This window comes from Balaenoptera borealis (genome assembly GCF_965194805.1).
Source record: "Balaenoptera borealis genome assembly, chromosome: 13".
In the NCBI taxonomy this organism is placed as follows: domain Eukaryota; kingdom Metazoa; phylum Chordata; class Mammalia; order Artiodactyla; family Balaenopteridae; genus Balaenoptera; species Balaenoptera borealis.
In genome coordinates, this window is record NC_138870.1 from 22,802,272 (window position 1) to 22,824,568 (window position 22,297).

General features: G+C 37.1%; 1 protein-coding gene and 1 long non-coding RNA gene across 5 annotated transcripts in view; one reads left to right on the forward strand and one right to left on the reverse strand.

The window, feature by feature from the left end:
- The window catches only part of ITPR2 (inositol 1,4,5-trisphosphate receptor type 2), a 519,313-nt gene that overhangs the window by 168,947 nt on the left and 328,069 nt on the right, over nt 1-22,297 (reverse strand). The window lies entirely within an intron of this gene.
- Nucleotides 5-20,207, forward strand: LOC309610011. The gene is made up of 2 exons (XR_014233699.1): nt 5-12,315; nt 12,628-20,207. It is a non-coding gene; the product is annotated as an uncharacterized lncRNA (long non-coding RNA).

Sequence of the window (22,297 nt, forward strand, 5' to 3'; positions counted from 1 at the left end):
ATAAAAAGGATAAGAAAAGTGTTAGTTATTGTTTCTTTTTCTAGCAAAAGAAAAAATATCAATACATTAAAGTGCCACTTAAAATGCATTTTATCAATGATTTGAGACATGGAAAAAGTAACTTTATACTGCATAATATTTTCTGAGGCAAATATTTCCCAAGAAAATAACAATAGTTTTGCTTCTCCCAGAAATAAAGAATAAAATATAGTATTTTCAATGGACTGTACTAGGAAAATCACAAACACTATACATTTTAAATTGTTTCAAAAGTGTTGGTAAGAATATTTATGGTGGCTAAAGAAAACACAGATTAATAAATACCTTAAGAATTGGAAAGAAAAAGCCTTAGTTAGAGGGGCTCAGTAAAAAGAGCTAGAAAAGTGGTGGGTATACAGCAGGTGCTCAAAAAATTAAGCTTGATCAGACAAAGAGAACTATATTTAAACTCCAAGCACCTTATTCCGAAGACAGTGGACAAAAGACAGTGTATCAAACATGTAATTCAAAAATTCCTAAATCTTCAATTTTGTACGGATTACAAGACATTTTTTAAATAGTATATTTTGCAATATAGTTGCTTGCATGTACATAAGAAATATAGATGACTCCAAATCTTCCAGTTTGCTGGTTATTATTTGAAGAGACGAGAGTAATTTTTAAAGTATTATTTAAAGACTGTATGTTTAAACTATTTAAATTAACACCACAACTGCCAAGGTAAGGAAATTGTGGTCCAAGAGCTTATGTAATTGGCTGCAGATCGTGCGGCTAACAGGTGACGGAGTAAGACCTGAACTCAACTCTTTTTTTTAATAAATTTATTTATTTATTTATTTCTGGCTGTGTTGGGTCTTCGTTTCTGTGCGAGGGCTTTCTCTAGTTGCGGAGAGCGGGGGCCACTCTTCATCGCGGTGCGCGGGCCTCTCACCATCGCGGCCTCTCTTGTTGTGGAGCACAGGCTCCAGACGCGCAGGCTCAGTAATTGTGGCTCACGGGCCCAGGTGCTCCGCAGCATGTGGGATCTTCCCAGACCAGGGCTCGAACCCGTGTCCCCTGCATTGGCAGGCGGACTCTCAACCACTGCACCACCAGGGAAGCCCTGAGCTCAACTCTTGATGGCAAAACCCAGCCACTTCCCCGTGCTGCATTGTACGCCCCCTCCCAGCATGCCTCCCTTTTATGCTGAGACAGGTGGCTCTCATTGCTCCTTCTCTCTCTCTTGCTTTGGTTGTCCTTGTTTCTCCAGCCCTTCACCTTTTGTCCTCAGCTCTTCTCCCCTCAGCTTCCTTCTCCCCGTCAGCAACTTCATCTGACCCTTGCTTGCACAATCACCTGTGCAGGTCTCACTGCCAAGTGTGTTTCCTCCAGCCTTGACCTTGTTTTCCTGAGCCTCTCTTCCTGTTTCCACTTACATTTCCTTATCTACATCTGGAGAGTCTACAGGCACCTCAAACTCAACTTCTCAGAAGGGAATATTCCTTCTCTCTTAAACCTGTTTCCCTCACAAACTGAAGAAATTCAATTTATTTCAAGGAGATCACATCGTTCTGGTCTTTTAGGCTCCAAACTTAAGGGATCATCTATTAACCACCACCCCCCAACTTGACAATGATTTGTGAAATCCCACCTATTCTACTTTTTCAACGGTTGCTTCCAAAAGCGTCTTCACACATTATGTTATAACCAAACTGAACTATGTGATAATTCCTCGACCACAGTTTTCTAAGTCTTTCTCTTTGTTCACATCATATTCTCTGTCTGAAAAGCTCTTCTTCTGCTTGTTTACGGACATGTCTTATCTTCCCTCCATTCTACAAATATTCATTAGGTACCAAGTGTGTTTTAGGCACTATCTTAAGTGAATAAGATATAACCCTTCCCTCAAAGAATTTGCAATACCATTGGTTCCATGATAGAGATGTATACTAAGCCCCATGGAAGCACTTAAGGGAAAACAGCTGATTTGGAAGAGGCTTTACATGGCAAACCTCCCCTGCTAATCCAGACGATCATCCCAGCAAAGCTGCCTCATGCACAGTGTGGAACAAATATGTATGTCCTAAATGTCACAGTGCCAAGAATTTCAACAGGCACCCAGAGCCTTATAGCAACTTTCATTTATTGACACTTAAATGTTTTAGAACACAGACATTTATTATTGCCTCCTATTTCATGTTTTCTTCCTCTAAGACTTTTTCACATAAGGGTGTTGTGAGTAAAGGTGATGATCAATCTTGGAAGAGAGAGATAGTGAGGTGTTAAGAGCTTATTCTACCAGTGAAGAGAACTCAACTCACCCCTGTCAAACCAAAGTGGGGCACTTAGAGAAGACATAAGAAATGAAAATTTCTTTTTTTCTTTTAAAAGAAAGCCTTTTGAGTGAATTAATTTCATCTGGCCAAAGAAGAATCCTTCCAACAGGGGAGGAAAAACAAAATAAGACATTTCTTTGGAATCAAATGGGCTTTTACTGTGTATCTCATTACAGCAGAAGGAGATGCTACGAGAGACCTTTTTAGACCCATCAATTATAAGGCTGAGGTTGTATGTTGGGGAGAAAGACATGAGAACCCATTGACTGAAGTACTTAATTTCTTTAAAGGGCACCTCAGTTTGCTGCACTAATCATGGTTCTCACCTCTACACACGAATGGATTGCTTCTCACTCTAACACGGTAACATACAGTTGGCCCAGCTGTAATAAGTAAAACTGACAAATGTGAAAACACAGGACTGTTTTTCTTGAAATGGCACAAGTCAGTGTCACTGTCTGGAAGAGAACCTGTTGTGAGTGGAACCCCAGGTCCATGTGAATGAGCTCCCTTTTTATTCTCTGTAAGAGCCTTTTAACCACATTAATCCAAGAACTCAACCAAGAGATAGAAAAGCAATAGTTTAAAGGATAAATATTACAGAAAGCTACATTTTACCCTCTGTTTTTAAAAATGCTCTTTATATTGCTAGAAGAATAAAGCTGTTCAAAACCAATCAGACAGTGGAAGTGTTTCATATCAAATTAAAATAAGCACCATACTTGCCATCATTTCCAAATTCTTTTCAGGCAGATGAAATCACAGGTGCTTATCAGATTCATAAACATCTAAATCAAATGAGCAACACTCTTCTTATCTACTTCCGGCCTAGTTAGAAGCATATATTTTCTAACTATGTGACATTCAGAATGCCACCGAAAGGAGATGGGGGCTCCCTATATCTCTGTTCTCAACTCTGTAGCCACACTGCCAGCATTTCAATCCCCTCCATGCCACATACTAACTGGAATATCTTAAGTTACTTCACTACCCTGTGTCCAGTCCCACAATTGTCAAACGGAATGATCGTAACACTTACTCTCAGAGGGCTTCAGTGATGATTAAATCGGGGAAAATATGTAAAGTACTTAGAACAGTTCCCAGCACATAGTAAGTGCTACATAAGTTGTGTATAATTGATGCTGTTGTTGCTAGTATTAATATTATTCAGATCACAGAACAGTTTACAGTTGACAAGGTGATTTTGTACATACTTTCTCACTTTATACCAAACCATCCCACATACTAAGAAAATGGCAAAAATAATAAATGAAAATCCTCATTTGTCCACTATTTTAATTAGTCCTTGGAATCATATACTTGTGAGCTAATGGACCCGGGGCTCACAATGGACCTTCCAACTTCAACTAGGTAGAAAAAATTCTACATTGGTTCAAACTCCATAGTTTTCAAAAAAGGCAAACTTTGGTGCTAAACATGAATGAAGAATGGGCAGAGATGGAACAGGATTCGGTTCTGTTTGTCTTAATCGTCCTCATTTAAGATTGGAAAACTTTAGATATTGCCACATCACAAGTTTAGCAGAACTGATTCCTGTTGTCAAATTCCTGTGTTCTGACTTGAGGCATGGGAGGCAAGTATTACGTCCCAACCTGTCTTGGCCTTACAGTGGTGACAGCTCAGAGGCAAGTCGTTTACACAAATTCCTTTAACTCAAATAAAAGTAATTGTGGAGCCATGGTCAGAAATTCTGGTGCCAGGGTTATAAATAATAGTCTCAGAGCTATAATTGCCATGGCAGAAATTTGGGAAAGAACTAAAAACATATTTGGAAAAGAATTCTACAACAATTGAGAAGTTCAACTTCTGTACTCGTTCTTCAATTCCAAAATGAATTCCTGACTGGGCTTCCCAAGAAGGTGTCTTTGTTAGATTAGGCCAAGTAGCAAGGAATGTCCTTCCCAGTCTTTTCAATATCAGAGTCAATTCCAGGCCACAAGACACAGCTTTTAGCCAATGTCTTCATGTGAACACATCCCAGATGTACTAAATGTAATGTAGCCAACATAACTAACAACCACCTTCTGAAATTACAACAAAACATCTCCATAAAAAGAGAAGTCACACTGACAGTTTGTGAAAATCTGAGAGGATGGGTTTTTCCTGGCCATTTCCTGTTGCATCAACTCCAATGGATCAAAAATTAACCACGCAGCGGTTGAGAATCTGCCTGCCAATGCAGGGGACATGGGTTCGAGCCCTGGTCTGGGAAGATCCCACATGCCGCGGAGCAACGGGGCCTGTGAGCCACAACTACCGAGCCTGCGCGTCTGGAGACTGTGCTCCGCAACAAGAGAGGCCGCAACAGTGAGAGGCCAGCGCATCGCGATGAAGAGTGGCCTCCGCTTGCCGCAACTAGAGAAAGCCCTCGCACAGAAACAAAGACCCAACACAGCCAAAAATTAATTAATTAATTAATTAATTAATTAAAAAAAAAAACAGGCTACCATTGTAGTGTTCAATTAAAAAAAAAAAAAATTAAGAAGCTCAGGACTTCCCTGGTGGTGCAGTGGTTAAGAATCTGCCTGCCAATGCAGGGGACACGGGTTGGATCCCCGGTCTGGGAATATCCCACATGCCATGGAGCAACTAAGCCCATGTGCCACAACTAGTGAGCCTGCTCTCTAGAGCCCGCGAGCCACAACTACTAAGCCCACGTGCCACAACTACTGAAGCCCACGCGCCTGGAGCCTGTGTTCCACAACAAGAAAAGCTACTGCTTGCCACAACTGGAGAAAGTCCGCACACAGCAACGAAGACCCAATGCAGCCAAAAATAAATAAATTAATTAATTTAAAAAAAATTAAGAAGTCAGAAATGATTGTCTTTCATGGATAGAAGGGATAACAAAAATGTATTAGTCTTAGAAAGGACTAAAGATTTTCTTTGATTTTCAAAGAAGCACAGCCCTGTTTGCCTTAATGGGAGTTAATAGCATTAGGAGTGAAGGGTTCAAGGACGTGATGTTTGAGGTACTGATTCCACCTCTGTTCCTGTTCCCTTGGAAATATCATACACTAAAGTAATATTTTTTCCACAGTGTGCAATATCATCAAGACATCATGAAAATATGTCACCACAACCAGAATCCTAGAAAACTAAGCCCTCAACTAGAAATTCAAAAGGTACTGAAAATTGCAAACTGAAGATGCTCCAAGACTAACAGTTAGCTGCTAATCAGCTTGGATAAGATCTGTAAGGAGGTGACTGTATGTATCTGTAGTCTCCACACAGTCTTATTTTAACATTAAACTTGATATTAGTCTAACTGGTGTTCCCCTAACCTCTTCATTAATGATAGCCTGTCTGGGGCTTCCCTGGTGGTGCAGTGGTTGAGAATCTGCCTGCCAATGCAGGGGACACGGGTTCGAGCCCTGGTCTGGGAAGATCCCACATGCTGCAGAGCACCTGGGCCCGTGAGCCACAACTACTGAGCCTGCGCGTCTGGAGCCTGTGCTCCGCCACAAGAGAGGCCGCGATAGTGAGAGGTCCATGCACCGCGATGAAGAGTGTTCCCCGCTTGCCGCAACTAGAGAAAGCCCTCGCACAGAAACGAAGACCCAACACAGCCAAAAACAAATAAATTAAAAAAAAAAAAATTCCTATTAAAAAAAAATGATAGCCTGTCTGATTAGATATTTTCCTCATTTGAATTCCCAGGGGTTAAAAAGGTATATATCTAATTTCAAATAAATTATTCCAACAGCTGTATCCTAGTGGAATTACATTAGATCCGTCATTATAATCAACTACATTTTCAAGGAACTCCTTTGAGGAAATGTGGCCAATCTCCTATAATCCAACTGGCTAATGGTTTGAATTTCTCGGTCACTGACTCCGAGGAATGTAAGCCAATTCTTTCCCCTGATGATTTTCCTCACTTTCTTAAGATAAGAAACATAAACTTCAATAGGAGTACTTATTATATACATTCACAAGATGCTCTTCATCAATCCAATGACACAATCATGATAATTTTGAAAAACATACAGATGTTTCAATAATTCTGAAAAGAATTCTGAAATTCTTTTTTTGTAAAGGAGGTTACAAAAAAAAAGAATGTGGAAAACTTTTAAACCAATTATTCATACGCCACAATGGCAATCTACTGCCATCTCCTTTCTTCCCTTTTTCTAATTCACTGTAAAGACATTATATTTCTACCATGTGTCAGGAACTAGGAAAGGGGGTGCAAAAAGCAATTCTGCAGCATATGCTAAAAGAATTTTCAAATATGTAGAGGACATATGGCACTGTTTTTCAACATAAATAATCCTCACTAGACCATTTGATTCCATTTGTGAAATTTAAACATTTACACAGTAAATGATGATATTTAAAACATTTGATGATGATACTGGAGATAAGAGTGACTTACAGTCATCATTCTGGGTGTATCAAATATCCCAGCCTCTAGACAAACAAGGTTGCTGAGAAGGCTTTTCTTAGAGGATGAGTTTGTGCCCTCTAACTAGTGAGAAGTAAAGGAAACTATTTATCTTCTCTGGGGTTTAATAAAAGCCTCTCAGTATTTGGTTTCCAGGAAGCATATGGACTGACATGAAACTCAACAAAATCATACACCTCACCCATTTTAATACAGGGTCTGCTTAAATTCAGAGGTTGAGAACTTATGCAACCCTTCAGTACTGGAGAATGGATCTTTCTGCTTGTAATTGTTTACCTCTCTGAGTAAGCAGTCTTCATCTCATCTCCAGAACACAAAGTCGAGAGAAGAGTAACTAATAAGACAATAAGCAGATGAGCCTTAGACACCATTTCCCTACTGAAGCAAAACGCCTTGACTCACACATCATAAATCACTACCTCATAAAATTACACTCAAATGGCAGTGCACACAACCACTAAAGTTAAGCCCATAATCCACTGGTTCACAGTATAGAAACTACTTGTTACTGAGAAAAATGGAATCAATATGCTGCCAATGCAAGCATGCACACTCACACCAAAGGCCAGGAAAAATGGAATTTCAAATGGTTAATTTCAAAGCTTCTGCAAGGCTTTGTGTACCTGAAGGATGATATGGAGAGGTATAGATCAAAAAAGATTCAGCTTATGGGAGGTCTCAGAGAACATAAGAGGACAAAGCAAAAAGGGGAGGAGATGGAAATAAATGAGAGAATTGACCTTGATCTGAATAATAATGTGAAGTACAATTGGAGAGTTTCCCTCCTGGACAACGGGAAGAGTGATATCTGTTTTAGATCTCAAGTGCTGTGATTCCTCTTGTATTTCCACAATCATTTGGTAAAGATTGATACATAGGTACAACTTTGCAAGATGGAGTAACAGTGGTAAGGAACAATATATAAAGTATTGAAATTCAACCTGTATCTCACACAATCCACAAAAATCAATTCCAGGTAGGTTCAAGATTTAAATGTGAAGGACAAAATTGTAACAGTTTCAGAGGTCTATGGAGGAGAGTATATTTATGATACAGGGGTAGGGGAGGATTTTTTAAACAATAAACTAAAATTGCAAACTATAAAAGGCTACAGTAAAATTGAGAGCTTCCATTAATTAAAACACATCATTAAAACCACAAACTGGGAAAAGATATTATATATATGTGTGTGTGTGTATATATATAGTGTTTAAGGAATTCCTGCACACCAGAAAAAAAGCATAAATCATCCAAAAGAAAATGAGCAAAAGACTCAAACAGGCACGTCATGGAAGAGAAAAGCCAAGTAGCCAATTAACATAAGAAAATAGATAATCAACCTCACAAGTAATTAGAGAAATGAAAACTTAAACTGCAGTAAGAGATGTCTCACCTACACAACTGGAAAAAATTTAAAATTCTTTCAACACCAAGCTTTTACAAAGATGTGAGCAAACAGAACACTGAGAGTTGGGCAAATTGGTACAGCTACTTTGAAAAACAGTTTGACGTTCTCAGTAAAGCTAAAGATGTACAAACAAACAAACAAAAAAACCAAGACAAAAACAAAACAAAACAAAAAGAAAAAAAGACAGAGAGGTAAGACCAGCACACTCCAGCCCTATATTCACCTTCCTGTTTCTATATTCACCTTCCTGTTTCAGTGTAGTTCATGAGCTCCAAGCTGGGAATCTACCACCTACAACCAAGAGGGTCTTGGCCCACGGGGCAGTGAGAGGAGCACAGGACTTGGAAGAGTTATCAAGAAAACAGCATGGTAGAATACCCACCCCCTTACAGAAAGAGAGAGAGAGAAACCTAATCCCTTTTCCCAAAAATACTAGAAAGAAATTGTCCTTGAAAGGGAAGGAGAAAACTAGCACTTGCATTACTTATCAATCAATGCAAATATTTTGACAAAGGAAGTATGAAGGCAAATTTTAATAAGTTCAGAATATATTTAGAATTTCCTCAGATAGAAGTATCTACGGAGTCAATGGAATGAAGAGGAGCTCTGCATAGCACAACTTCAAGGGAAGCTCTCGAGAATTAAATGAGATGATATCTATCTGCACACAGTTTAACACATAATCATGCAATTTATGAAAGGGCTCAGCATTGGAAAGCTGTGCACTTAGTGAAAATGATAATGTTTTAGAGACCACGCACAGCAACGAAGACCCAATGCAGCCAAAAATAAAATAAATAAATAATTTTTTAAAAAAAAGCGGCTTGCTCCTTTTAAAAAATAAATGGATTCACAGTGCAAAATGTTGGCAAGAATTATGGAGCAATGGAAATTTTCATACACTGTTGATGAGTGTAAACTGGTGACACCATTTAAAAAAAAATTGGTTTGATCTGAGTTCTACCACTGGCTTTGTGATCTCAAGAATTTTATTTAGCTGCCCTCAGACTCAGTTTCCCCATCTTTGTGTAATAAAATCCACACTGCGGGACTATTTTAAGAAAAAGAAATTGTATATGGAAAGCTTTATGTTCTTAGCCCATAATAAGTACTACATAAACAGCTATTGTAATATTTTGTTTAATGCTTTAAAAAATAAACTTCATTTGAGAAAGACTTGCACAACTGGCATATATATGATATAACAATGCCCAGTGCCATGAAGACACCCACAGCTTTAAGTTCTGACATATATATCCAGTTCCAACTTTCTATAAATTTTTAAGAGAAGGCAAATGAAAAACGGCATTCATTTCGTAGAAGATCACTTTGAAGCCAACTTGATCAGTATGCTATGGTTTCATAAAAATAACACATACACATGCATAAGTTTCAAGCATCCCTAGTGCATGTACAAAGCAGAACTCTTCAGAAGCCAATTTAGATCAACTTTTCTTAAAGTAGTGTTAAGTGGGAAGACCAAGGGTCCAATGTTCTCTTAGAAAAAAAAGAGCAGTATTTCTTCCTAATATTTGTTTTTAACATAAGAAATGTAAGAAAAATATTTAAAAATTTATAAAATTATCACACAATGTCCATTAGGAAATATTGTGCTTCCAAACTAGTCTCCGCATATGCACTTGGTGCCCCCCCCAATTCATTCTCTGTCATTCAGAGGGTTGTGAAACAACAGAGGACTAAAACTGAATATATATGAATTCATAAAATGCTTACAAATCAATGAGAAAAAAAATCTGGTGGAAAAGTAGACAAGAGAACTGAACTGGCATTTCTTATGAGAAACACATTTGGCCAATAAACATGAAAACATGCTTGCCTTTATTAGTAATTAGGGAATATTAATTAAGATTATGCTGAAAAAGAATATATATGTAACTGAATCACTATGCTATACATCTGAAACTAACACAACATTTTAAATCAACTATAATTAAAAAAAAAAAAAGACTACCATAAGCCACCATCTTACACCCACTAGATTGGCAAAAATTAAGAAGTCTGACAAAATGAAGTGCTGGAGAGGATGTGGACCAATTGTAGGAATGAAAATTGGTACAACCACTTTAGAAAACATGTTCTCACCCAGCAATTACATTCCCAAGGAAACATGTGCTCCAGGAGACACATAGTACCACATCCTAGACATTTATATTAGCACTGACAGCAAAACAAACAGGCAAAAAATAAACCAAAACACTGGAATCAATCCAAATATCCACTGACAGGAAAAACAGATCAGTAAATTGTAGTATATTCCCAGAGGGTAATAATATCTTTGGTAAATATAAAAAAAACTTGAGCCTCAGCAATACACAACAACCTTGATGAATCTCAGAAACATGATTTTGAGAGAAAAAAAAAAAAGTCCTAGAAGACATGTAGTGTGGTATTAAAACTGAGAGGTACTAGTTGCCCCTGCCTCTGGAAGGGGAGGCCAAAACACATAGGTAGATACAAGCTATTCTTCAGTTGGCTGGGGGATTCATGGGTCTTCATTACATTGTTATGCTTCATAATTTTAAATGATGTTGTATATATTATTTCACATAAATTCAGTATTATATTTAAGCATCATGATGGTTGCTTCCTGCATATCATGTTCTGTGGCTTTTGAATACTGACCCAAACCCATAGCATGGCTTAGGTAAGGACTCATGATCCAACACGTACAATCTTGAACCATTGTCATCCCTGTTCTCTGAATCAATCTATATCTTCCTCCTGCCACACAGGCCTTTCAGTGTCTCATCATGTCTCCTCTTGCTCAAGGCATTAGCAGACGAGGTTTCCTTTCGCCAGCCATGCTTTCTGTGCACCCCCATCCCCAAGTACTCCCAGCTTTGCTTAGTTAACTCCTACTCTACCTTTAGGTCTGAGCTCAACCGTATCAGAGTCATTCTCTCTAACCTTACTAAGCTAGTTCTCATTCAGTCCTCTCATAATATCCTGCACTTCATTCACCAAGTATTTTAGTTTTATAGCTATTTATATCAGTTTTTGAATGATTTCTATCTCCTTCTACTAGATTATAAGCACCACCAGGACAGGGGCTGTGCTTTTCTTCCCCTTTTTGGCTGCGCAACAAACAACTCCAACACCTAGTGCAAAACCTGGCACATTACGTACTCAATAAATACTTCTGAATGAATGTCTAAACCAATGATTCTGAATGAGAGATCACTATCTACCAAAAAAGATTTGTACTGAGTGCCACCTGTTTAAGGACTGCAATATATGATATCTATCATGTCTTACAACTTGGGCAGATATTTGAGATATATTTAATGTTACTTGCATATTAAATGTTTTTAGTGTACAAACTCATTAAGTATAGTTTTATGGCTGAAAGAAGGAAGTTATGTTGGAATCCAACAAGCAAAATGTTAGAATACCAAAAAGAAAAAGTAAACAATTCTAACATTCAGTCTGAAAAATTGGAAGGTAAAATATTAATCAATGATTGTGATATGGCCTAATGCAAGAGGATACACTAATACGCCACAAGTCTAGCCTAAGTTCTTCCCTGTCACCATATGTCTAATGAAATAGGATTTTCATATTTTACTGAAAGACACAGAAACAACCTTGATGCTGTACATCACTGCAAGGATCTGACTGAGCAACATAATTCTTAATATTATGTAAATGTATCACTTTAAAAGATACAAAGTTACTATTTTCTTTTAAAAATATTATGTTTGGCTGTGCCATAATTTATAACAAAAGATCAAATTAAAAATAATTCTATTTTATCTCATTTTCCCCTCATCAAATGAAAATCATGTTTTTCTTTAGTGTTTTCTTTAGTGACAATAAAAAATTATGTAGGTCTAATGTTGATGATTTCTTGCATCAAATTGTCATGAGATGATATATTTTGCCTACTGTAATACAAGCAAGTATCTTCTTATACCTCCCAACTGTGTTCTATATGTTAACCATAATTTTCAAAGAATTCCACAATGAAAAACTGTGCGACAATGATTTAGAACTAGTAGAAACTAGGAATTCCATAAATGTCCAACAACATTTCAAAGCACCAATACAATTATTACCAAAAGAAAACAAGATCTCAATCCAAACCAACCTAAAGATGCCTGAGTTGATTAAAAGACAGTGTCAAATGCCTACCTTAGGAAGAGGCTTTTTTTTTTTTTTAATTTATTTATTTATTTATTTATTTTTGGCTGTGTTGGGTCTTTGTTTCTGCGCGAGGGCTTTCTCAAGTTGCGGCGAGCGGGGGCCACTCTTCATCGCGGTGCGCGGGCCTCTCACTATCGCGGCCTCTCTTGTTGCGGAGCACAGGCTCTAGAGCGCAGGCTCAGTAGTTGTGGCTCACGGGCCCAGCTGCTCCGCGGCATGTGGCATCTTCCCAGACCAGGGATCGAACCCGTGTCCCCTGCATTGGCAGGCAGATTCTCAACAACTGCGCCACCAGGGAAGCCCAGGAAGAGGCTTTTTCAGAAAGTCTTTCACTAGGCTTATTACAGTCTCATGAACACTATTTTGAAAGTCATTTTGATTCCCTCTGGCATACACCATGGCAGATATTTCACTCCTTTATACATCCTCAACTGTAACTGGAATCCAGGGCACTAAGAAAGTAACACTTTATGTCTAATAATATGCAAAGCACGTTTGCTGTTATGGAAGCAGAGCTGCTTGGTAGTGCTGGGGTGAAAGGTATCTGCATTATAAACATTTTCACTGGCTTGTGAATCGCCTGTCTAGTTAGCTTTGGAAAGGAACAAAACAACATTCTCAGACTGAAAAGAAAACACAATCTTGAAAAAATTTGATTTGAGGGAAACAAGCTACTTTCAATTAGTAAATTAAAGACTACAGGGAAAAGAAGAATTTCAGTGAACTATAGGTTGCTAATTTCATACTCCCAAACTGGGTAATAACAAGTTGATGACTCTCCCTCTCTTCTTTATCTGTGTGTGTGTGTGTGTGTGTGCGTGAGTGTGTGTAATATATCATTTTTATACTCCTGGATATTAATATGTGTAAAAAGGTATTTACCAAATCTTTGACGTATTAAAAGTCTTGCTTTCTCCTGTGGGTATTGGTAGCATAGATGATTGGGTCCCCTCCTCCCAAAAAAGTGCACTAGCACATCTCCTACTACATTTCAATGATTCTAACAAAATTCTAAAATTTTTCCCAAATTTTAACATTCCTGAATCACAGGTCACTCTAAAATTAATGGTTTATCATAGCTCAATTGGCAACATTCTTTTCTTTTTTTCCCAGTGATACAACTGATGGCATATTAGAACTGATGAGATGCATCACATTGAATGAAAAAATAAGAATATCTTTTAATCTGGCATTGGAACTCAACAAAGCTTCACAGTATCTGGTACTACTATCACACCCATTTTTCACATAAAGCAAGATGAAATTATACCAGAGATTTAAATAATCAAACTATTTGTCTTTAGTGTTTTCCCTTTTTTAATGCTAATGTTGTATATAATACTTCAGTTCACCACTATCTTATGTTTTGATGTCACATGCTCTGAACTGGGCTTACATTAAAATCAGTAAACAAAATGACAATATTGACAGAGACAAGAGGTATATTTTACTTACAAATGAAGAGCCATGGAAAAGTAAATAAATAAGAGAGATACATTTAACTAATTTATGAAGCATAGACAATATGAAATTGCTGTCCTTTAAAATATTCACCCCTAGATACCACTTTACCCCCACTAGGATGGCTAAAATAAAAAAAGACAGACAATAAAAACGCTGTTAATGTGGAAAAATTGGGACTCTTATACATTGCTGACCATAATAAAATGGTGCTATCATTCTGGAAAGCTGTTTTGCAGTTCCTAAAAATTAAACATAGAGTTTGCATATTACCCCTTTTGCACAGGGATATGCAAAAGAAAAATAAAAACATACGTCCACACAAACACTTGTACATGAATGTTAATAGCAGCATTATTCATAATAGCTAAAAAGTAGGAACAACCCAAATGTCCATCAATGATAAATGGATAGACAAAATGTGATCTATCCATACAATGGAATATTATTTGGCAATAAAAAGAGAATGAAGTACTGATACAAGTTACAACGTGGATGAGCCTTGAAAACATTATGCTAAGTGAAAGAAGGCAGTTATATAAGACCACATATTTTCTGATTGCATTTGTATGAAATATCTAGAAGAGGTAAATCCATTGAGACAGAAAGTAGATTAGTGGTTGACAGGAGGTGGGGGAGGGAATGAAGAGTGACTGCTAATGGGCATGAGGTTTCTTTTGCGGGTAATGAAAATGTTCTAAGATTAGACAGTGGGTGTTGTTTGCAAATCTGTGAATATGTTAAAAACCACTGAACTGTATACTTCAGCAGGGTGAACTTTAGGATGTGTGACTATTTCAATAAAGCTGTTAAAAATATAAAATATATTCATTAGATTAAAGAAATTCACTCCTTAAATGATTTTAAAATCCACATCTTAAAGAAAATAATGTCAGTTCTGTCCAACTTTTTGCTAAGCAGCTGAGCCATTACTGCTATTTGCCACAAAGTTCTTCCATTTAAGTGCATCTGTACGACAGATGCATTATAATGGTGGATGTTTTGAATGTTACATCTGTTAGTAAAATGTAGAGCGGCTCAAACTGCTAATTAAATATAAAACCGTATGTGTCAATTAGGAGCCAATTTCTTTTCAAAACTGGCTAATGTTTAAGGCACAATAAATTGAACTAGTATCTAAGACTGTTTGTGTCTTGACCTGTGTGGGAAGGCAGTCCAGTGCACTGAATACAGGCTGGACAGTTTCCATGGATACCTCACACTACTTGAGGTGGAGAAACTAAAATTTATAACCAACCTCCAGAAAATTATGCTTCACAAGATCTATTAGTTTAAAAAAATACTAATTTTCCTGAAGAAAGATGCTAGAATTTGTTTTGTTGATAAGTGGATAAGGTTTTGGGGGGGGGGGTCAAGGTTTTTAAAAGGATAGTTTTTAAGTTGCATTAGTATTCATAGTAGTGGGAGAGACATATTCAAAAGGCATCTATCATCAAAAGGTTTACAGCAAACCTCTAGAGTTTTAAAGATATTTAGCTTTTACAGAAACCAAATATATCGAATTATTCCAGCTGAGTTTAGTTAATCTGCCCACTGCGTACTAATATGCTGATCTTTCCAAATAAATGTACACTGTGATTGCAACCAGCTTATTACCCCACCCACCATCCTTCTGTTCCTTCCCATGGAATATGACTACACACTTTCCAGATGTAGCATGAAAGCCACAACGTTATTCAACAACCATTGTAGAATTAAACAAAACAAAGCATGAGAAGAACACATGTAGCTTTCATAAGAGAAGGAGATGTTCCCCACTCCACTTGGCTGAGAAGACCTGACCATACACCTGTTTGTTCACACCTTTAAAGTTTAGAGAAGAAGAATGAGAAAGTCATAGCATCAGCTTTTTCCATGTCCCCAGATCACTTTCCCTATTAGGCAACCAAGTCAGGATTCATTCCCAGAACTCAAGAGAGAACCAGTGTGCATGAAAATATGGTTGTTTTCCTTGGACCACTTAGTCCTGTCATTACATGAGATCCAGCATGAGTGAGGGGAAAGAACACAAACTGTTTTAATAAAGGAGACAAACGAATCAGTACATTTTAATCAAATTAAACCAATATTTGATGTATATCAGGACAATTTCACAAATATCTCATTCGATGCTGACAGCAAACTGACATAACACCTCACTTAGCAGCAAGAGTCAACTCATTGCATATGCTTGTCCCAAATATTTTTGGAAAGTATGCATTTGTTTTAATTTTATGTTAAAATAGAGACATTTTGAAAAATTAGAAAACATTCACTAAAAATGTTGGGGGCAGAAGTTGATAGTAAAAGAACACAAAAAGAACTCTACCCAGAAAAACACTCATATTAAATAGAACTCGGCTAGAGTCAAGTTTTCTTGACTGTTGCCAACTCTCTTCCCCTATTTCTTGTTCTCTGTCATCTTGATTCCCCCCAATTCTTCCTGTTTTCTCAGTTTCCTTTCACCTGAGCTGTAACCAGTTCCTCCCTCGCAGTCCCTTTTGCTTCTGGGTGTCTAATTTTTTTAAAGGGAGGCGAGATCTGTACCAGTATCGTCCCATCCAAGGTGCAGTAGCCTTTGAATCTGTTGTTCCCTCTGCCCTGTGCTATTCCACTGCTCCTACTGCCTTCATCAACACCTTGCCATCCTTCTGGTCTCAGCTTAAATGTCACTTTCTTGGAAACACCATTTTCTGGATACCCCTCCCCTCGCCAAACCTGTATCCTCCAGTTACACACTCTTACAGCACTTGGGACTTTTTCCTCAGAGTCATTAAGTAAAGAAAAAAACTTAATTAATCCCTGCCTAACTTATTTCGTTGGTACCTGACTTTCTCACTAAACTCTAAACTCTGAGGACGTAACAGAGATTGGTCATCAACGTATCTTCAGGGATTAGCAGACATTCAGTAATTTTTTTGTAAGTATATACTGTATATATATATACCGCTCTATGTTTTTTTGTTAGTATTGCCATGATGCTAACATTTCAGCCCTTTGAAAAAAGAATATTAGTTTAGTTGCTCCTTTTGGAAAACATAGAACGTTTTATAAACATCCAGTGTTAAACATACCAGCAGCTATCCCTGCCCTGTAAGTCTGACATTACCAACACAAGAGAGGAAAAGACAAACTCTTTGGTCTACTGCTAGGAGAGGAAGAGGCTGGCCCTCTCTTCACCAATCCCCTCCCTTTTCCTCCGGGCACACAACTCGATTACGTTGCCCAGCCTTCCTCTCAGTCTGGTGGGGTCATGTGACAGAGTCTGAGCCAACTGAAGGGGAGCAGAAGGGACAGGGAACCGGCCCATGTGGGCATCTTGCATCCTCTCCTCTATTGTAGCCTGAGGCGAAAAGGCACAGCCACCTAGGAAGATGCAGAGCCCGGAGAAGGAAGGAACCTAGGGCTCTGGATTGCTGGGAAGCTGCCTGGCCAGAACACTCACCTTAGGATTCTAACTTTCATTATGCGAAAACAGAAGCAAACTTTTATTACACTAAGCTACGGAGGTTTTCGGGTTTATCTGTTCATTAGGTAGTGCTACCTTCAACAACATAGGCCAGTGTGTGTTAGCCTGAATGGAGAACTGCTGGTCTTGTTCCTGGCAGCTCCAGCTGTGACTCTTCCTATGGTATTTTGTCCAGACCCACCTCTTCCTGGAGAAACTCTGACTCTGAGCGCAAGCTAGTCATGAAGCTGCCATGAAAAGGCATCTGGGAATAAAATTTCATCCACACGAGAGTGTTTACAGGTTTTCCTTAGCTTACCACAGTATTCCCTCTTTCCAGCATCTTTGCCTTCTCTCTCTTATCCAATTTTTCCATTGTCTCCAATTCCCCATTACTACGATTCATACACACACTCTATCTCTCTTTCTTTCTCTCTCTCTCTTTCCCATGTGGCTACCCTGAATACAGGGAAATACAGAAGGAAAATCAACTGACTTCAAGCCGCTCACCTATCACCAACTGTTTCAAACTCTCTACCATTCAGCTGTGTTTCCACCAACTTTGTCATTTGTCTGTTTTCATTTGTCCTGTCTTTGAACCTCTGAAAACATATCCCTTCCACAGTGATAACTTAAGGCTTAATAAGCCTCTGAAGGTATTAGAAATCCCTGTTAAATATGCATTCCAAGAACAATATGATACTTCCAAACAATATGAAGCAAGATTTATTTTTATTTTTTATTATTTTACCAACTATGGAAGAAGTATGAGCTAAATTTCTTAGCATAATCAGTTCTCATGTAAAAACTTCCAGTTAACTTCATTTTTTAAAAAGAGAGACAGGAAAAAAGCAAGAGTGAGGGAACGGAAATAGGGACAAATGAATTGATGAATCGTACCAGCTGGAATTTGTATCAGTTAGTTTGATACACAAAGAATAAAGTGATTACTGCTATTTCTTCTAATGAAGTCCAAAAAAATGATTTACAGGAATATTTACTACAGTCATGATGTTTCTGGGTTTGAAATAAATCCATACAAAAAGATATTCTTCTATACGGGATCAATCAAGTTCCAGCCTGGCTAGAAGTGATGATAATTATTGAAAAGTAAATTGTTATGTTTTTGTCTAACTGCCTGTTACCTTGGCACGTGGTATTATTTCCAATTCTGTCTGTAAATAATAGTACATCAAGCCACCTTGGGTGACTTATATAACCAGCTACTATCACTTGAGAATTGTCAGCTCCAGTAACTTGCTACTGCATGCATAGTTACACTGTTGGAACACTGATTTCAGTTCATTTATTTTCTGTTGCGGAGAACTGTATTTTACAAGGGAAATTAATTCTAAAGCTTCACCTTTAATCTTAATTCAAGCCATTTAAGTTTGGTAACTAACAACAATCAAAACGGGAAAAGATTTAATGAACAGCTGAACTTAACTTTTCTTATTTTAATTTATCAATTAAAACTTGCATTTAAACTATGACTATTCTTCAGACAAAACGTAATTATCCACTGCTGTTCGTATTTATAACAACAGACTAAAAAAATTATCCTTCAAACAGAACAGAATCCGGGTTATTTTCTCATCAACTAAAAGTTATACAGTAGAAAATTATTCTCCTAAACTCTGGACAGTTTAACAAATACACAAAGTAATTTCTACCTCAGTACTCACTAACATATTTTGCACTATCAAAAGAAACAAGACATCTAAAAAACAGTGAAAAACAGGGTCCATAAAATCTTACTCAAATTGGGCCAATTTGGTCCGGTAGCGGCAAAGAGAAGAAGAAAAAGAGCCTACAAATTAGAAAAAGGGAAACTCTAGGGGAAAAGAACCACACAAAAAACCCAGAAGCTTCATATCATTTATTAATGAAAATAATTTTCCTGGACTATCAAAATACTAGCACCAAGTTCCAACACTAAAAGATCTTTTTAAGGAAATGAAAGTCAAGAATAAGAAAAGCAGCATCTCTCTCATTTTCTACAGTGACTTTCTGGGGGCAGTCTGAACATTATTTTGAACAGCACCTGTTTTAAGTACTATATTACCTGTGTAAACCATCAAAGTCCAATATTAAAATGCTATTCTTTAAAAGCACATAGACTTCCAGTATCTGTTGTACTAATTAATTTAACATCATTATACTTCTGTGGAAATCAACAAAAACAACAATGAATAAAATGAAACCCTGAAAACTCCATTTTCAGCAAAAGGAAGAGATAGATATAATCCAAAGACTACAAAGGACATAGATAGGCTGTCCATATCAGCTGCTGTCTGGCGGAAGCCACGCATGATAAAGTGACAGGAAGAAGCATTAAGAGTGGTAAGATGGCCCTGCAGCAGAGCCAAAAAGGAAAGGCAAAAATATACCCCCTGAAGTTATGAACCAACCCTCCCTGCCCCCCACCCCAAATACAAAAGCTACATTCCACATTGCATCACTAGATGTCAGGATGAGAGTGAGGAAAAGCAATGTGAGAGGTACAGAGTAACTAGAGTCGCCATAATTATAGGATCATTCTGTCTTTGCGGTGGCAGAAAAGGAAAGTGCTTTTGGACCTTTAACACCTCCTGTAAAGTACTTGGTTGTATCAACAGAAAGAATATATAAAAAGGGACATGAGGGGCTTCCCTGGTGGCGCAGTGGTTGAGAGTCTGCCTGCTAGTGCAGGGGACATGGGTTCGAGTCCTGGTCTGGGGGGATCCCACATGCCATGGAGCGGCTGGGCCCGTGGGCCACAACTGCTGAGCCTGCGCGTCTGGAGCCTGTGCCCCGCAACGGGAGGGGCCGCGATAGTGAAAGGCCCGCGCACCGCGATGAAGAGTGGCCCCCACTTGCCATAACTAGAGAAAGCCCTCGCACGAACCAAAGACCCAACACAGCCAAAAATAAATGAATAAATAAATAAAGTAGCTATAAAATTAAAAAAAAAAAAAAGAGTGAAGGGAACCAAGAACAAAATTTGCATTAGTAGCTTCTATGTCTTAAAAAAAAAAAAAAAAAAAAAAAAGTTATACTTGCTTCTCCTAAAACCTCTGCATTAAAGATATTAGTAGCATTTGGATACAGGCTCCCTTTAAATGGCTAGTAATAAAAAAAAAAAAAAAAAAAAAGGGACATGAAAGGATAAAAAAGGTGAAATGCAGCAGCAAAACTTATCAATAAATGTCACTCTTATGAATTACACATGCAAATTAAAACTGTTACCAAAATATTTCAATATGCATTTTTTTAAAGTTATGATGAAATCACCTCTATAAAAGAACATAGCAGAGCAAAAAGATAAGAATTCAGAAAAGAGATTGTGGAAAAAATAGTAGGAGATGAAACTAAGAAAATATTTCTTCAGAAATGAATAAATAATTGGAAGGGACACTACAGAAAACAGAGAGACACAGAAGACAGATATAAGAAAAACAAATAAAATGGACATTAAGTAATTTCTTCAAAAGTTAAAAGAGAAAGTGAGAAAAAAAAAGAAGGTAGGGAATGAAAACAACGTACACATAATTGGAGGTATGAGGAAGAAAACCAAAGAATTGGAAGAGAGCAAATACATAAAAAGATATAACATAATAGAATTTTCCTAAATGCAAAGAAAAATTTAAGAGTATAACATTGATAACAAACAAGAAAACTAGGGATTAGTTTTAAAAATCTGAAAACAAGATCCTCTGCAGCTGGTAAATAATAAACTCTCCTTAAACTTTTGGGCCAGAGAGAAAATTCCAACTAAATTGCAGAATTTCTAGACAACAACAATGAATAAATTCCTATATAGAGACAGATGCTATAGGATATAGGTAAAGCAGTGCCAAGAGAAAAATCCATAGCCTTAAACATTTGCAGCAATAAAAGTAAATTAAATGTCATACTCAAAAATATAAAAGAGCACAAATTTAAGCCAGATAAAATTTTAAATAAAGAAGTACAATGTAATGAGTTAGAAAAGTAAATAGCACTAATAAATAAATTTTTTAAAACTTTCCCTTTGGGAAAAAATGAGAAAGATTAACCATCTGACATAGTAAAGAAAGGAAAAAATGCTAAAACACTAAGTAATACACTGCAAAGGAGAAATAACCAAACAGAAAAAAACTAAATGACCATAAGATTTTCTATGATCAATATAATTTTTCATCTCCATATAAAAGTTTTCTTCAAAATCTGAATAAAATAAATAACTTTCTAGTAAAATATAATTCAACAAAGTTGAACCAAAATGAAACAAAAAAAACTAAAGGTCCATTTCCAACGAAGAAATAGAGAAAACCGTCAAAGAGCTAAACACCCAAAAAGCACCAACCCCAGATAGTTACACAGGGAAACTCTACCAAACATTAAAGAGATCATTCTAATGCTATCTGTTTCAGGACAGGAAAACAGAACGACTTCCAAATTCTTCTTATGAAACAGTAAAACTGATATAAAAACACAAGGAATAGTGATGGATAATAACAAATACCTATAATCTTTTTATAAGTATCACTGTGTGTGTGTGTGTCTGTTAACAGTTCTATGACCCAGTGGACTCTGTTCCAGGAATACAAAGATGGCTCAATATTAGAAATATTAAGAAATCTATTAACAACATAGGAAGTTAAAGGAAATATATCTAATATATTAAGTATAAAAAGAAAAGTCACAGGGTTGGTCATGCCCTATACATGCTGAAAAGCCATTTCACAAAATTCAACATCATTTCTGATTTTAAAAAATAAGCTCAATAAATGGATAATTCCTTTAACAAAGTAATATATTTACCATATTCCCAAATCCAACATCATGCTTAATGGGAAATATTAGAAGCATTCCCAATAAAGCCAGAAAGAGACAAAGATGTTCATTATTACTATCAATATTTAACATTGTGCTGAATGTACAAGCCAAAACAATTAGCAGAGAGAAATGATTTTAGAGACAGAAAGAAAATTTGGAAACTATCAGTATTTGCAGATGATGTCATTTGATCCTGAGAACACCAAAGAGAATAAAATTTGAAACTACTGAAAAGAGAGAATTCATTAAGGCAATGAGATATTAAAACATGA